Source organism: Diadema antillarum, unplaced genomic scaffold (genome assembly GCF_040938485.1).
Source record: "Diadema antillarum isolate AM-2024a unplaced genomic scaffold, OU_Dant_1.0 seq00000484_RagTag, whole genome shotgun sequence".
NCBI lineage: Eukaryota > Metazoa > Echinodermata > Echinoidea > Diadematoida > Diadematidae > Diadema > Diadema antillarum.
This window is the reverse complement of record NW_027271447.1, coordinates 587,134-598,092: the sequence shown is the minus strand read 5'-3', so window position 1 is coordinate 598,092 and position 10,959 is coordinate 587,134.

The following is a 10,959-nucleotide window of genomic DNA, read 5'->3' as shown; positions in this document are numbered from 1 at the left end:
CCAAAGAGCATCAGTTGCCCAGTTAAAAGGTTTTTCTGGTCGCATTCTTCTTGAGCACTAGCTTCAGCAATTGAAAATTTGGTTCATAGCTAAGCAAACTCAGAATTGACTACATATATGTCTTCTTCAAAACACAATGGGTATTTTTCCAGAATATGCTCATAATGCCTAAAACAATTCACTTTTCTGAGACGTGCCCAGGTATGTATATGATCTATCAAAATGGGTACAGATAAACTGTTGACATATTCACTCAGAGAAAAAAAAAATGCTTACTTAGTGACACACCATGTTTAAACAAATGAAAACAACATTCCTCTTAATTCATGGTCTTGTATACTCATACCACTTTAGTATTTGTTTAAATAACGTTTTCTTCCACCAGGTGTGTGCCTTTATTATGTTACCTTTGGCTGGTCAAAAAGTTTCAGTGAGAACAGATTTTGCACCATGTTTTAAGCTGAACTTAGTACATATGTATATCTTATCACAACAGTCAAAAGTACGGTTTCGCTTCGATCCTGTGTTTATAAAGAGTACATTTCTCCAACATGTACATTTGCCTTGTGCTTTTAGGTAATTTCATCAACATGTTGTTATGTTATTATATATTTTGTCACAATTAAAAAGTTACTAGCATCAGACAATTTGAAAGTTGTCATTTGGTATTCAAAAGGATACTAGCATTGCGATGTTTGACATGTTTATCATGAAGAAAATTACATTTGAATATCATTCAATCCTTGTAAAATGTTTGTCTTGAATTTAGTGTTAGAGATATCCATGAAAAAAGTTGTGAGCATCTAATGAAAGTAACCATTTTTTCCAAAGGCTCACACACATTAAAAACAAAACAAAACAAAACAATGTGAACTGGAAAATGCTTCGGACAAATAAGTTAAAATGTATGACAGAACATTGGGCTATTAATCACCTTCTGCTATGGTCCCCGGTGACACGCTCAAGAACTTTAGTCTCTATTACATGATTTTTATCACGTTATAAGCAACTCATTAGTTATCTGAATGAAATGCTGCTCGTTTCAATATCTCTATGGGAATATGAAATTAGCCACTGTCACTTGGTGATTTCTGTATCTATCAACAGCTCAGTGGTCATGCAACATACAGTATGTCACCTCTCAATACCAAAACTACTGTTGATTTTTATAGCTTTGTTCTTAATCGAACCGAACGTACATTGCAGGGCTGCCAGCATTCATCCATCAAAATCAGGGAGATTCCAATGAGCATTCAAGAAGAAACTCATGTGTTGCATGCATCTCAGTAGGTAAAAATAAGTTCAGAATCAGGGAGATTTGTATACAATAACATTGTACTGTATTGTGATCTGGATATGGGAAGATAGTCTACGGTTTCAGGAAACCGCTTGCAGAATCAGGAAGCCTTTACAGCTCTGACATTGTATGATCACACAAGTAGTGTGTTAGGCACTTAATGAAAGTGAGCTTTAGATATTACAGGTACATGTACTTATCGTTAGATTGGTGCCAGCATAACTCACATTTTAGGGTGTTCTGTTATTTTTATTTCCACTTAAAGGTGGCACTAAATGTCATGAACTGTTGTCTTAGAGCAAATTTCCTGTTTTGAAAAAACAAAAACAAAAACAAAAACAAAAAACAAAACCGTATTGGTGTGGCTTACGATTTGTACAGATAAACCTATAGGTACAGAATGTATATGTTGCAGCAGTTGTATCATGCCTTCACAGGCAGACTTAGGGATATACACTGTATCTTTCCGAGTTTTAAAATTTATTGTTAGAGCGCTACAGCTAACAGCCTAACACTTCTTATCACTGAAAGATTTACATTGTCACATAGTTTGGTGAAACCATGATTAGGTGTATATTGACTGTACATACATGTATAAGATGTGAAATTAGTGTGTGTGTGTGTGTTTGTGTTACAATCAAGATGTATCAATTTCACCTTATGATACTTTATAGGACAGTAAAATGTACATTACATACATGTATGCATCTAGTAAAATGAAACCAAGTCGGGTGAAACCATGTTCATCAGGTGTATAAATGTATGTGATATAACAATGTGTTTGTGTTACAGTCAAGAGATGTCATTGTCATGTTCTGATGCATTTACACACCATGGAATTACATATTTGTGGTAAATGCTTTCACATACTATACAAATGTAGTACAGTGCACTCCTGTTATAACGAACACGGTTATGACGAAATTCTGGTTACAACAAAGTAAAAATTCAGGCTGCAGTAATATCTGCGCTATGTTTTTCATTGTTTATTTGTTCAGTTGTAATGAAATTTCTATTGAACGAAAGAAAACCGCCGGTCCTGAGGACTTTGTTATAACAGGGGTCCACTGTAATGTGTGTGCATACATGTAGGCATCTATTTGATCCCTAATGCAATCCTGTAGAATTTGCCTGTTTGCATATATTGTATGTTACTCTAAATTAGTTCATGGTACTGTATAGATGTACATTTTGTGTGGATTAAGAGTGCTCTCCAGTCTGAGAAATCTAATGATTCCGCAGATTTCAGGAATAATGGTGAAGGCAAAGAACGCATTTTTGCCTTTAGACTACTGCATACCATATAGAGTACTGTATATGCCATACATTTAGCGAGTCTAAATTTTCGTGAATCGGCACTTTCCAACGATTTCGAGAGTGGTTAAATTCGCAATTGTGGAGTCCTGTCCTGAACGGAGAAATGTACAATGTATATGCGTACGTCACATTCATATCAGAATCAGAGTCAATTCATGTCTTTAATTTTGCGAATATCACCCGACTCACGAAAATAAAAACCTTGCAAAATATTTGGCATATACAGTCATCATCCCTGTATGTGACAGGGTGCATATATATTTGCAACAGAAGCAGTTTAAAGGACTAGTTCACCTTCATAGACATGTGGGTTGAGAGAATGCAACAATAAAGATAGAAGAACACATCAGTAAAAGTTTGAGCAAAATCGGACGATCCATTCAAAAGTTATGAATTTTTGAATTTTCTCGTCAGTCACGGCTGGATGAAAAGACTACTATAGCTTGTGATGTCACATGAGTACAACAATATAAAGAAAGAATAAAGAAAATGCAACTTTTTTTCCATTTTTCTTGCATAACAAGAGAACACTCGACTTCTCTCTTTCAGAAGGCAGGGGGAATAATATTACCCTTAACATACGTCAGTAGCAAGTCAAAAAAAAATGTGCACTTTATTCAAAAAGTAAAGTTTTGTGAAATTCTCTTTTCATTTTCCTTATATAGTTGTACGCATGTATTCGTAACTTTGAACAGATTGTCCAATTTTCCTCAAACTTTCACTGATGTGTTCTGCTAATATTACTGCATTCTCTCAATCCTTATGTATATGAAGGTGGACTTGTCCTTTAATTTGATAAAACAGCTAAAGAGTGCCAAGGGTGCTTAGTCCCACTTTAGAACAAAAGCAGGAGGAAGTGTTACGGGAAGTGAGAGTACTCTCACACCTGATTGGGCCTTTTCATCAATGAATGAAACAGCCCCTGCTGCAAATAGGCACCCTGTCACAAGCAGGGATTATAATGTACATTACCGGTACTCTATAAACATTGATTTTTTTTCCTACCTCACTTTTCTATTAGCTTGGTGCCCAACTGAAGCATGTGCATGTAGCATCTCACTAGATACTCAGAGATTTTTGTACACAATGTGTCATATTTTTTAGAATTTCAGATTTTGTCTACTTATTTTGTACAAATTTTAAGGAAATGCTCAATATCATATCTAATTATGAAAAAAATCTACAAATTGATAGAAATGTGTACATTTACATTGTATGTAACATTTTAGTTGATGCAGAGTTTTATTTTCAAATCAATAAATTTGATCTTATCAACAGAGTATTTGTGTTCAAAGTCATGCTTCATGTAGTATGGTCATTTTTTTTTTTCTTTTTGGGGGGGGGGGGGGGGGAGGGAGGTTGCAGAAGGAAGGGGATGGGATATAATGTTAAAAATATTATACTTCCCACTCAGGAACTGAAGCAGGGCTCCTACAAAACAATCTCCTTTCAAAAGCTGTCGCTCAAACACAAAAGAATAGGGATGGAAATTAGAAAGAACCTGAAGCTATTCTTTTTTTTTTTCTTTAATGTACAAAATTCCACGACCAATTTCAGGTCCTAGAACAGATCACTGCCAATCCTAAGGCAGTCTTCAAAAATCTTCTCTCCACATCTACATTGCAACTGCACAAGATGTTTCACCTACAGAAATACAACTTGAATGTTGTGTATGAGAATCAAGGCTCCACACTTGCGTGTGTAGCAAGTGTGAACAATGTATGTGACTGCGACAGAACAAAAGACAAATGTATCAGGATGTATAATGATGTTTGGTACATCGCATATCAATTAAATAAGACAATGGATAGAAAAATAACTCCAAATCTTGAAGAGAACCATTCAAAAAATGGATGGCCTGACAAATTTGGTAAAGAGCCAAAAATCAAGAACTGAACAGTGAGAGAAGAGCTGATAGCAGCAAATTGGCTACTTTTCATTTCAAACAGTCATACTTCCAGAGACAATGAGAAACCATGACCTAAGTAGAGTACAGCTATCACATCAAGGCACTGAAAAGAGTAAGCACTAACAATTGCTGAAGACGTTGTCTTTTGGCCTAGAATAAACAAACAAATCAAAGCAATGGTGGTAAACTGCAAAATCTGTGCAGAATTTGACTAAAACAATACAGAGGACCACCACTAGGGCACCCAAAATCAGAACATCCACAGCAAAAATTGGGAATGTACTTGTTACTTACAGCAATATTTCCATGCCAGTGGTTGATCTCCTATCAATCGAGTGCAGAGTCAAGTAAAGGAAAATTTTGCACAGAACACTTTGCACAATGTGGTACATGTATACCAGAGATGTATCAATTAGATATTGGTACACAATTCATCAGAGAACACTTCAAAGAGTTTGTTCGTATATTATGGCATGTCATATCTTTACCTCAGTAATTGACCCCTAAAAGTATGTCTGTTCAACTTGTTATAAGGAGGGTGGGAGCAAAGAAAGATATAGCACATCCATATGTGGCCTTTCTAAGCTACAGAAACAACACTGATGGGTTAACCTACAGCCCAGCACAACTGCGACTACAGATGAGAATGAAAGTGACCCTGCCAACAACTACATGTAGCAACCAACAGAAGCCAAAATCTGAACGAAGCCAACCACACAACAGTAAGCACAAGAGAAATACCTCAATTGAGCAGCAAATGACTTCCACCACTGAAAGGACAGAAAGTGTCCGTGTAAGAATGTGGAAGGATGCTGGGTGTTGTTGGTGACTGGTGTCTATCTGTGAATTTACAAGAAGCTATGTGGTTGATCTCTATGTTACACATTGGCATGGAGACAAAAGGCATACGGTATCAAGTTTTCCATGATCTGGAAAGGAAGATAATAAAATCTAGGATTAAAAAATCCTCAACAATATGCCATAGAATTAAAGATCCAAAGCGAAATGGCAATCATTACGCTCTCGTTGTTAAAGACAGTTCCTCCTTCTAAGGGTAAAATCACTTCTCTGCGGGGCTCTTGGTTAAAGTCTGGAGCAAAATGCAACTTTAAGGTCAAAGTGAATGCAGTCTTCCAGTGATGAGGGTGCATGGCTTGAAGTTGTGGGACCTCACTCCACATAATGGCCCTGTTTCCATCATCAACTAGTGTTGTCCTTTTGTTCCTGTGCTGCACAGCCTCTAAACTTTCAAAAGTCCAGGAGCTAGATGAGTGTGAGGGCAAACGTGACAAGAAATACAGAACAATATTACAGATGGCCTTTTAACAAACAGTCGGGGCAAACACTGAAATCCTTGAAAGTATTTTAGTTTTGATTTTTTGCTTAGATCTAAACGTTTGACACATTTGCAGATAAAAAACCAAAACATACAGACATAACATTGCAATTCGCTTAGCACCCATGTGCCAGGTCATTCATGAAAGTGAATGAAGTGAAAAAAAGAAACTCATGCAACTTGAAACAAGTATACAATACCATCCAACTCGTAATTGACTATGAAGCTGATGAATACAAGATAAGCATTACAATTCCTTAGTCTGGTTGATCTGAAAATTGTCCAATGACCTTTCTTTGTCATCAGCTACATCTACAGTGTACTTAAAATCAAGGGAAATTATGTAGCACAATACAATAAGGATTTCAAACTTCAATGTATATCTAATACATAATTACCCCTCTTACCAATTATAATAAAATAATAATAATAGGGAATGATAATTATTATTATTATCATCATCATCATCATCATCAAAATAACAACAACCCTGGACCTATCTATAAAAAGCCAATCATCAACTTTCTTCCTTTTCCCCGATTGGCCCGCATACCAGCGCTGGAGGGAAACAAAAAACACCAACAACAAAAACAAACAAAGACAACATAACCTTGAGAAACCAAGAAGCCAGTCAACGAGGGTAACCTACCAGCTGTGGAAGGATTTTCTCAAGGTGTCTTGGTTCCACCACCAAGGCCGACTCTGACTTCGCTTGCTGCGCTGCTCTGTGGGCCCCTTCTGAGTGTCAAGAGTGCAATGTAAGATGACATCTCAAGCATCAGCAGGCAATGCTATTAAATGTGCACATCCACTTCAGGTCCACTTTGAATCATAGGTATAAAGATTATTTCCATTTCAAATACTTGTTTAACCTGTTGATGACCAGTTCCTAGTATACTTGGGCTGGCGTAAACAGGAAATGCGTATTATAGCAAAGTCAACTAGTCCTCAGTGGGTTAAATGGTGTAGTACTATGGTGCATGCATCTTTTGCAGCTTCATGCATATTATATAGGCCTATCACTTGCAAAAAAAAAAAAAGGTCCAGGGCCTGCTCAAAGGCCTATCAAATCTAGGATTTCAGATGTTATCCGGTGCTATTGTAGCAAAGTTTTAAACATTTAACAACAGTGCATGTGCTGAATCAAAAGATTAAACTCGTTTGCCGGATTTCCATAAGTTTGCAGATCCCTTTGATTAATCTATAAGTTTCCCATATTCTATTTGTCATTAAGTACTGACATAGGTACTGTGCATTAAAGATGTCATGCAAAAAAAAAAAAAAATAATACTACATGTAATGATAATTTTGAAAAAAAATCATCATACTATTGTGACACACTAAACCCCCTAATAGCCCATCCATCATACAGTGACATGATAGATCATACTCACCACTAACAAAGATGCGGGCTAGTTCAGTAATCAGGACCAATGCATCCTTATTAACTGCAGAAAGAGAAATCATTGGTAAGTCTGAAGAACATGCACCACTCACATAACATGCATAATCACTCTGATAGAATACAAACATTGGTACATTGTATCATTTATGGTTTTGTGCGATACTTGATATAAACAATGGTATACAAGTGAACATCATACACATATACATAGAGTTAAATGACACAACTATATGATAATAATTAAGGGCATCTACAGTAATTTTTTATTTATCTTTTTTTTTTTTCCACCATTAAAAAAAAGAAGAAAGAGAAAAAACAGTTTCGAAATTAGTCTTGACAAGCTTTGGAAGAATGAACCAATGAAGTTCAAGTTGTATACCATTCCACCTGGTCATGGCTCAGCCTACTTTAAAGCATTAACAAAATCTGGACCTGAATAGAGGCCAAAGGCAAAGCCTGCATTCAGTATCATCTATAGCCATAGGTATCCATGGAGAAAAGGAAAACAAATCACTTACTTTTTGTTTTCTCTTCCTTGAAGTGAGTTTGCAGCAATCGTTGAATAGTGCCCTACAGGGAAATAATAAAAGAACTGCAATATCACAAAATAGCCACAATCCAATTGTTGAATAGTGCCCTACAGCCTCAGGCAGTGACTCGGGGAAATAATAAAAGATAAAACTGCAATATCACAAAATAGCCACAAGTTTCAAGTTCTACTGTACAATTAAAGTGTTTAAACTGTGAGTAAACTTCACAAAACACTCCACCAGGAATATATGCCGTGTCAGTCGTAGCATTCTCAAATTTTCTCTCTGATTTTGTTCCAACTGTCCTCCTGTCATATTAGTTCTTACACTAGTTCAACTTAAAGATTAATTACGTACCACACGCACAATTACACAGGCACCTGCCTGTCACAAGTGACATCTTATTTTCTAGCTCCTACTTTAACTCTTTTCTTATTAAATTCAATTCCACTTTACACCTCCCCCCCCTCCCCCATGGCCCACATCATTAACTTTAACTTAAAAGGCCTAAAACTTGCACTTGATCGAGACATTGAATGATCTAGATTTTCTGCACTAGATCATTAAGTCATATGTTCTCTACTCAGCATGCTCAGTTACCTGTTTAAAAGTCGCACTTGCACTTGGTCCTGGATTTTGGTGTGATGAAGATGCCATTTCACTTCTGATTCAGATTGTCTTTGGAGATCTATCACCCCATCTAACGACGTGTAACTGATGAGTGAAATTGGGTCAACGTGTGGCAAGATCAAGACCAAGTTCAAAGCAAAGAGACCCCGTAGATTTACCCCAACAGGCTCTCAGATTGACTTCTCGCGATCACCGGTAGAGTGTAAGCCCCTCACTGTCAGCTCAGTATGGACATGACAGTTCAGCATGGTCAATGATGGTACTTTGTGTACATCCAGGTTTCTATAAAGTATAAACACTTAGGATTTGCGGGCACAGACGGAGCTGAGGATCAAAAGAGCTAGACTACACTGTATGAAGTTCGTTTGGTAGACGGGCATGTGGACATGGCTGGATGATAGAGAAGATCGAGAGATGCTGTGTGACACACTCGGGTGCTGGGCTCATTCGCGTTTATTAGCGGGGCCGGGGCCGGGATGAGGACAGCTAGGCCACCCAGCAAAACTAGACAGAGCTAGAGCTGGCTGAGGCACGTACTCGTACTCTACAAGGCGATCCACTCGACCGTACCCGTGGACAACTCTTCTGCAATGCATAGCATGCTGATGCTGGCTGCACAAGTTGGATTATGACACCGTGGCGCGCGTTCAGAATTTCGCGCGACGATGGACGGGGCCGGGGGAAACCTCCCTCGTCACTTCGGGATCATCGCACTTTTGGACGCATCAATTATTTATATGGGTAACCTTTTAAAGCTACGAACTGATAAAACATGAATTCGACAACATGAGATACATACATATTATTTTAAGGTGAAAAAAGTGAAAGATCAAACATCTGAAATAAATGTTGTAAAAACAGCTTCTTTTGTACTCTGTTATTTTGTTATGATTTTTCTTTCCTCCCTAAAAGACTATGGACTTGGCGCAAAGAGAGAAAATCACACCATCCCGTTGCGAGACGATTGGATTACTACATCGGATACAAATAACATCAAAACAGAACAGTTCCGAGTCATCTACTCAGTGTATCATGGTTTCAAATAGAATAACGAAACACTACTAAACAAACAAATAAATAAATAAACAAATAGAAGTACACGCAGATTGTGTATCCGCGTTCATAATTTTGTCATCGAGAATTGGAAAATATAGGTTAGAGAAAAACCCAGCAGTGCGCGGGTCTCCTCCTACGTGCAAACGCACCAAGGTTCATCTCGGACTGTCCCGACATGTGCAGTATTGGTTGAAATCAGAAGTTAAAAAAAAAAGAAGAAGAAAAGCTTGATAGCATATTAGAAACAGCGATTAGGCCTATGGGTTATCAAATGCAAGCCAGGTAAGATGCTACAGTATTCAATTGTTGTCTATGCTCATCTTCACAACTCTCCTTTCAGTTTGTGTACGGGTGTGTGTGGGGGGGGGGGTCTAGGCCTATAGGCCTATACAAAAATATAAAATCATAATAAATATGCAGCAATTAACTTGAAAACGAACCATTTACATCTTATGTAGGCCTATTAGGCTAAATTGTTGCAATGCTGTATGATATAGAGCAATTCGATGTGAAGAAATTAAAGCTCTTGCACTCAAATTTACATCAAGAAAGTAGACGTGGTTTGTTTGCAAATAGGTCCTATAACTTTCGAACATATCCACCCGATGTTATTTGCATCGGGACAGTACCGGTAACCAATATCATTGTCCTGGGAAAATTCATGAAACTATAAATATATATAAACTCTCCTATCTTTCTTAGTATATATCTGAATTGAATAAGACATTCAAGGTTCATCTATCTATACCGTTGCAGTTCTTTAAATAAATATATTCATATCAGCAAAAGTGGAGGTTAGCGGAGGAAAAGTGTCATGGTACCCAGTTACAATGTTAGTTACTTTGTTTTCGATTAATTTCATTGAAAAAGAGAGAGCATACTCCAGAATAAAAACTTAAAAACATGACATCAATATTTGTTGAAGACTCGAACTATATGGTTGCCCACAGCACATTATGATTGTACAGCTAGGTCGAGAGAGGCATCGTGTGTGCGCCCAAGCACGGGGAAGCAGACACGTCAGGATTTGTATCCGTTTTAATCCCGAAGTCATTCTGTTGCGAAGTTGGAATCATGGTACATCCAATTACTCAATTAATTTTTTTAATGAGCTTAAAATGCAATAAATTAAATCTTTAGTTAGTTTTGGATATATTCAAAATATACAAAAATGCAACAAAATCATTTCAAATACAATTTTTGACAATATAATGTTAAGATATAGTAATCAAATTGGCATTTGAGGGCGGGGACAGTTCTTTCACGACTGACTGACCCTGGGGCCCAATACACGACGAAACATACACACGCCTACAATGCCGTACTTGTACTCGTATTCAATCACATCGCGTAGAAAACCGGTACCGGCACACATGTAATGTGTAACATGTGAATGAATATTCAAGATCTTGAAGGAAAAGAGAAACGACCTCGCCATCGTCCAACGAGTTACACGGATCTTTCAATTTAGTTAGAGAT